Raw genomic sequence first — 7,800 nt, 5'->3', positions numbered from 1 at the left:
TGACATCAGCTGACTGAGTTTGTTTGCTTTGGATTTTGTGATATCAAATAAAGGGTGCCAATATAATTTTAGATGGGTGAGTTTTTTAATTGACTGTAAATCCAAATTCTTTAACACTTCATATGTCCCCCACTACATCCTGTTGATCCTGTCATTTGACAGTCTGCATGAAAATTACATTTTTGAGGAGTGTAGGGCCTAGCACATTGGCCATCTAACACATACAATGAAACTCATTAGCTGATCCACCAAGAAGTGAATGAACATCAGCTTTTGAGATTTAACTGCAGATCTGCTTTGTTATTTGCCAGACAAGAAAATTACCTAGAGGAAAAAGAGTTCTTTACCAAAATAATTTATGTAACTATCTTAAAATCTCAATGTTACGACCAAATAGCATTTTAGTTGGTCAGTATTCAAACTGATTAATCATAGGTGCAAAAACTGAAGTGCAGAAATGCTAAGGCAAGAAAATGCATAAGCTGGATATTTTGAATGCATCTGCAGTAGAACCTCGGAGTTACAAACACCAAAGTTACAAACCAACTAGTCAACCACACACCTCATTTGGTATCGGAAGTATGCAATCAGGCAGCAGCTGTGACACACACACAAAAAAGCAAATACAGTACAGTAGTCTGTTAAACGTAAACTAACAAAAAAAGAAAGGGAAAGCTTTACAAAAAAATATTTGACAAGGTAAGGAAATTCTTCTATTTGTTTCATTTAAATTAAGATGGTTAAAAACTGCATTTTTCTTCTGCATAGTAAAGTTTCCAAGCAGTATTAAGTCAATGTTCAGTTGTAAACTTTTGAAAGAACAACCATAATGTTTTGTTCAGAGTTACAAATAACCTCCATTCCCAAACTGTTCATAACTCTGCAGTTTGGGGAGGGATAACTCAGTGGTGAGCATTGGCTTGCTAAACACAGGGTTGTGAGTTCAGTCCTTCAGGGGGCCACTTAGGGATCTGGGGCAAAATCAGTACTTGGTCCTGCTAGTGAAGACAGGAGGCTGGAGTTGATGACCTTTCAGGGTCCCTTCCAGTTCTATGAGCTAGGTATATCTCCATATATTTATATTATAGGTTCTTCTTCTAGTGCTTGCTCATATCCATTCCAGTTAGGTGTGCGCGCGCCGCGTGCACGTTCGTCGGAAGATTTTTACCCTAGCAACACTCGGTGGGTCGGCTGGGCGCCCCCTGGAGTGGCGCCACTATGGCACAGGATATATACCCCTGCCGACCCGACTGTCCCTCAGTTCCTTCTTACTGCCCGTGTCGGTCGTTGGAACAGTGGAGCGCAGCTTAGCTGATCTCCACCTCCCTAGCTATTCTCTCGTTTCTAATCGTTTTTGTGTATATAGTTAGTTAGTTTTATTAGTCCTTTTAAGTAGTTCTTGTGTATATATAGTTAAGAGGGATCGGGGATTAGCCCCTTCCCCTCACCCGGTACCAGGGCCCATGCCCGGTTCACCGGGCTTCAAACCGTGCTCAGCCTGTCATAGGCCGATGCCCACAGGAGACCCTCACGACTCCTGCCTCAAGTGTTTGGACGAATCCCATCTCACAAACAAGTGCTGCATCTGCAAGGCCTTCAAGCCCCAGACGAAAAAGGAGCGGGACTTTCATCTCAAGCAGCTCCTGATAGAGGCAGGTCTCACTCCTCCACCGTAGGCACCGACCACCGCACTGGTGAGAAGTGTCTCTTCTGCACCAGAGCGCACGAGCACCGCGAAGGCCCCTCGGCACCAGCCATCACTGGCCAAGGATCCTGCCCGGCACCACTCTTTCTCCCCAAGTATCAAGAAACACAAGACTCCTGTGGCTCCCATGCCTACGCCATAGTCGGAGTGCCCGCCTAAGTTGGACCACCCGGCACCGTCAACTGCCGTGGCACTGATATCTTCTGCACCGTTGATTCCGGTCTCGCAAGAGCTGTCGAGTCCAGTGCCCACCAGCTTCCCGGCGCACGCCGTGGTTGAGCTTATCGTGCCCTCCACGCCGGAGACATTCTCTACGGCAAGGGAGTTGATTGCCCTGATGGAGCTGGAGCTGCCTTAACCCCCGGCACTGCCGGTGCAGGTTGTGCAATCAATAGGCAAGTCCGCCCTGCTGAGACCATCCTTGCCCAGTACCGCTGAACGATGCCAGTCACGATCGAGGTCCCGCAGACATTCTCGGTCCCGTCACCGATCCCGGTCCTGACGCCGCTCGCAGTCCCAATACTGCTCTCCATCTAGGTACCGGTCATACTTGCGACACCATTGCAGATCCCGATCGCCGACCGATACTCTTGGCACCGATCCCAGGTCCCGGCACCGCTTACAGCACCGTACCTCTCGCAGCCGATCTCAATGTCGTGATTCGAGGCCCCGGTCGACCTCCCGGCACCACGCTGGTCACAGGTCCTGATCTCATTCTCAGTACCGGTATGACTCCCGGTACCATTCTCCAGTGCAACGTGGAGACGGATCGACCAGACACAGAGACCCTCCCCAAGCGGTTTCAGCTCCTCCATGGCCATCTCGGCATGCCTCTGTATCATCCCATGCGGACAGTGCTTCCTATGGTGATCCAGATACACACAGCTGGGTTGTCCAACGGATGCACGGCCCGGACCAGGGACCTCATCAGTGGTCCTTTTGGACGCCTTGGGCATATCACCAAGCCCAACGTGAACCCGCTGTACCATCATGCTCCATTCCTTCAGAGCACCGCGTCCCAGAGGCCATTGTCAGCCAACCTCCCCCTGCTGGTATGGAGGAAGCTTCCGTCCACGCATTGGACCCACATGTACCTCCGGCCCCGGATGTCCCCCATGATCAGGAGTCCGTCCAGGACCCACTCGTCCTGGGACTATCCTCTTCCCCGGATGAAGCGGTAGCGGGGACATCATCATCGGGCCTGCCTCCAATTGATCTCAGGTCACACCAGGATTTCCTGCGGCATGTCGCCCAGAATATCAATTTGCCGATAGAGGAGGTTCCAGAGGTTGAGGACCCAGTGATAGATACATTATCGGCGGAGGCACCAACCCGAGTGGTCTTACCATTCATTCGTTCCATCCAAGCTAAGGCAGATACCATCTGGCAATCACCGGCATCTATCCCACCCACAGCCAGAGGGGTTGAACAGAAATACGTGGTGCCCTCCAAGGGGTACGAGTACTTATATGTACACTCTCCTCCCTGCTCATTGGTTGTACAGTCCGTCAATAAACGGGAGCATCATGGCCAGCAAGCCCCTGCCCCAAAATCAAAGGAGGCTAGGCGAATGGATTTGTTGGGACGTAAAATCTATTCAGGGGGAGGCCTCCAACTCAGGGTAGTGAATAAACAAGCCTTGCTTAGTAGGTACAACTACAATACCTGGGAGGCAGTAGGGAAATTCACAGAGCTGGTCCCGCAAGACTCCCGCCAGGAATTTACAGCACTATTGGAGGAAGGAAAGTAAGTGGCGCGGACCTCTTTACAGGCCTCGCTAGACACTGCTGATTCAGCAGCTAGAACGGTCACCTTTGGAATCGCCATGCGACGTATATCATGGCTTCAGGTGTCAGGCCTGCCACCTGAACTTCAGCACACTATACAAGACTTACCATTTGATGGCCAAGGCCTGTTCTCACAGAAGACGGACCCTAGGCTACAGAGTCTGAAAGACAATCAAGTGATTATGCGTTCACTTGGAATGCATAAGCCACAGACTCAAAGAAGGTCCTTCCGCACCAACCTCAGCACCCTTACCCCCTGCCAAGGCCAAGACAAGATTTTGCCAGAAGGCGAAGTCATGCCAACTGCAGCCGTCACTCTGGACCTCAAGGGGGTAACAATACCAGTCCCACCAAGCCAACGACGGGACCCAAATCAAACTTTTGAGTGTGCGCCTGAAAGCAGTGTACCAATTATCTCCCAGGATCCTTTTCTGTTCTACAACCGCCTTTCCTCGTTCCTCCCTGCGTGGTCCCAATTAACCTCAGATCGTTGGGTCCTACACACGGTGGAGTTGGGATACCACATCCAGTTTGTTTCACCCCCTCCCTTCCGACCTCCCCTCCTCGTCCCTCTTCAGGGACCCTCTCATGAGCAATTCCTCCTGCAAGAGGTACAGAAGCTTCTTACAATGGGAGCTATAGAGGAGGTACCGAAGGAATTAAGGGGCAAGGGGTTTTATTCCTGATATTTCCTAATCCCCAAAGCAAAAGGAGGCCTCAGGCCTATCCTAGACCTGTGAGGACTGAACAAGTTCATGAAAATTCAAGTTCCGCATGGTATCCCTGTGGACCATCATCCCTTCCTTGGATCCCAGAGATTGGTACACACTCTCAATATGAAGGACATGTATTTCCACATTGCAGTCTACCCTCCGCACAGACGGTGTCTACGGTTTGTGGTGAACCATCAACACTTTCAGTTTACAGTCCTTCCATTTGGCCTCTCTACAGCCCCTCGGGTATTCACGAAGTGCATGGCAGTAGTCGCCGCCTCCCTCCGCTGTCGTCGAATACATGTCTTCCCATACCTCGACGACTGGCTCTTTCGAGGGACCTCAGAGGCACAAGTCACCAGTCATGTGGGCATCGTCAAGGACCTATTCATGCGATTAGGCCTGATGATCAGTCTGGAGAAATCTACTCTAGTGCCTACACAAAGAATAGAGTTCTTCAGGGCCTTTCTGGACTCCAATCTTGCAATGGCTAGTTTACCACTACCCCATTTTCAGGCAATGGAATCACTTATACAAAGACTTCAAAACTTCCCGATGACCTCGGCTCGCACTTGCCTCAGCCTCCTCAGTCACATGGCTGCATGCACATTTCTGACAAAGCACGCCAGACTGCGCATGCGCCCCCTTCAAACTTGGCTCGCCTCAGCCTACCGCCCAGGCACTGACGCCATAGACATGGTGGTCACCATTCCTCCGACCATCCTAGGCTCCCTCGACTGCTGGCTGACGCCATCCCTGGTGTGCGCAGGCCCTCCGTTCCATCCACCACAGCCCTCCACGTCCTTGACAACGGACGCGTCATCTCTCGGCTGGGATGCTCACCTAGGACACCTTTGCACTCAAGTCCTTTGGTCGCCTTGGGAGTTGGTGTTACACATAAATGTCCAAGAACTGAGAGCAGTCCACCTGGCGTGCCAGATGTTCCAGAGCCATTTAAGGGGTCGTTGTGTCTCAGTGTTTACAGACAACACAATGGCCATGTATTATATAAACAAGCAGGGAGGGACATGATCCTCCCCCCTTTGTCAGGAGGCGATACAATTATGGGACTTCTGCATAGCCCACTCAATAGACCTGGTAGCGTCCTTTCTCCCAGGAGCCCAGAACACTCTGGCAGATCAACTGAGCAGATCCTCCTTCTCTCACGAGTGGTCAATCCATCCGGACATTCTCCATTCTGTGTTCTGGAAGTGGGAGTTTCCCCACATAGACCTCTTTGCCTCCTGAGAGAACAGGAAATGCCAGGTGTTCTGCTCCCTGCAAGGTCGCTCCCCAGGCTCCCTTTCAGATGCATTCCTAATTCGGTGGAAAGGACACCTCTTTTATGCCTTCCCTCCATTTCCACTCTTCCACAGAGTCCTACTCAAGCTCCGCAGGGACAGAGCCCACCTAATCCTGATTGCTCCGGCATAGCCGAGACAGTATTGGTACACTCTGTTGCTCGACCTCTCAGTGGCAGACCCGATCCCCCTGCCACTGTGGCCGGACCTCATAACACAGGACTTTGGCAGGCTTCACCACCCAGACCTGCAATCCCTTCATCTGACAGCATGGCTGCTGTCTGGTTGAGCCAGTCCGAATTGCATTGTTCCGCACCGGTACAACAGGTGCTATTGGGAAGCAGAAAGCCTTCCACGCAGATGACATATCTCGCCAAGTGGAAGCGCTTCTCCCACTGGTGCACTCAGCTTAACTTTACCTCTGGATGCGTATCTGTCCCCATTATCTTGGATTATTTATGGACCCTCAAAGAGCAGGGCCTGGCGGTCTCTTCTTTAAGGGTGCATCTTGAGCTATTTCCACCTTCCACCCGGGGGAAAGTAGCAGTTCAATCTTTTCTCACCCCACAGTTTCCAGGTTCCTTAAAGGATTGGAGCAATTGTACCCTCAAGTCAAACGCCCGACCCCTACCTGGGATCTAAACCTGGTGTTAGCTAGGCTTTATGGGTCCCCTCCTTCGAGCCTCTAGCCACATGCTCGCTGCTGTACCTTTCCTGGAAGACAGCCTTGCTCGTTGCTATCACCTCGGCCAGGCAAGTCTCGGAACTTCGAGCTTTGACAGCGGATCCCCCGTATACGGGCTTCCACAAGGACAAGGTACAGCTGTGACCTCACCCGGCATTCCTCCCTAAGGTGGTGTCTGCCTTCCATGTTAATCAGGACATCTTTCTACCGGTCTTTTTCCCGAAGTCGCACTCGTCGCGTCGGGAACAACAGCTGCATACTTTGGATGTCCGCAGGGCTCTCGCCTTTTATATCGAGAGGACCAAACCCTTCCGACATTCACCTCAGCTCTTTCTAGCTGCCGCAGAGTGGATGAAAGGCATGCCGGTCTCTTCCCAACAAATTTCATCTTGGGTGACATCCTGTATCTGGACATGCTATGACTTGGCTCACGTTTCGGCTAACCATCTCACCGCCCATTCTACTCGGGCTCAAGCCTCATCTGCCGCTTTCCTCGCCCATGTTCCCATCCAGGAAATATGTCGTGCTGCTACCTGGTCTTCCATCCACACCTTTGCATCACACTGTGCATTGGTTCAGCAGTCCAGAGACGATGCAGCCTTTGGCTCAGTGGTCTTACATTCCGCAACGTCTCACTCCGACCCCACCGCCTAGGTAAGGCTTGGGAATCACCTAACTGGAATGGATATGAGCCAGCACTTGAAGAAAAGACAGTTACTCACCTTTGTAACTGTTTTTCGAGATGTGTTGCTCATATCCATTCCAAACCCACCCTTCTTCCCCCACTGTCGGAGTAGCCGGCAAGAAGAAACTGAGGGATGGTCAGGTATATATCCGGCGTCATAGTGGCGCCACTCCAGGGGGCACCCAGCCGACCCACCGAGTGTTGCTAGGGTAAAAATCTTCCAAGGAACATGCACGCGGCGCACACCTAACTGGAATGGATATGAGCAACACATCTAGAAGAACAACAGTTACAAAGGCGAGTAACCATCTCTTCTATTGGATAGAAAAAGAACCAGATTTAAATAGTTTTATTGACAAAAGAACCGTAACATCCATTCTTTCTGTTCTCTTTCCCCTTCATTTTTTCCTCTGTAGCTTTTGTATTTCAAGGGTTATTTTTTTTTTTTTACAAAAGTTTTCTGAGCGTAGGTTAAGTGATTTCAGTTTCTCCTATTATTCTTGCTTGTTCCTGTAATTTATGTTAACACTTCTGAAGGAACAGCCCATCGGGGACTGACATAAATTCCAGCAAGATTCTCCTCTTCCTGTTTTTCCTTTGTATATTTACCTCTTTTCTCTTCTGTTTTCTCTTGTATTTCCTTTTCTTCTGTTTTGGTCTTTTTTTTTCCTTTCTGTTTTTGTCTTATCTTCTTGAATATGCTTGCTCTTCTGTTTTCTTTCCTTTCACTATCCCTTTTTTTTCAGTTATTTTTCTTCTATACTTTTCCTCTCCTCTCCTGTTTTTTTCAGTCTATATTCTCTTGTTCTTTCCTTTGCTACTTCCTACTGTTGCTCTGTATAGTTTCTCTCTCCCCCTCTCTCTCTCTCTCTCTCTCTCTCTCTCTCTCTCTCTCTCTCTCTCTCTGTGTCTTCATTTTTTCCT

Source organism: Gopherus evgoodei, chromosome 1, assembly GCF_007399415.2.
Source record: "Gopherus evgoodei ecotype Sinaloan lineage chromosome 1, rGopEvg1_v1.p, whole genome shotgun sequence".
Lineage (NCBI taxonomy): Eukaryota > Metazoa > Chordata > Testudines > Testudinidae > Gopherus > Gopherus evgoodei.
The sequence above is the reverse complement of the archived record's forward strand: the minus strand, read 5'-3'. Positions refer to the sequence as shown.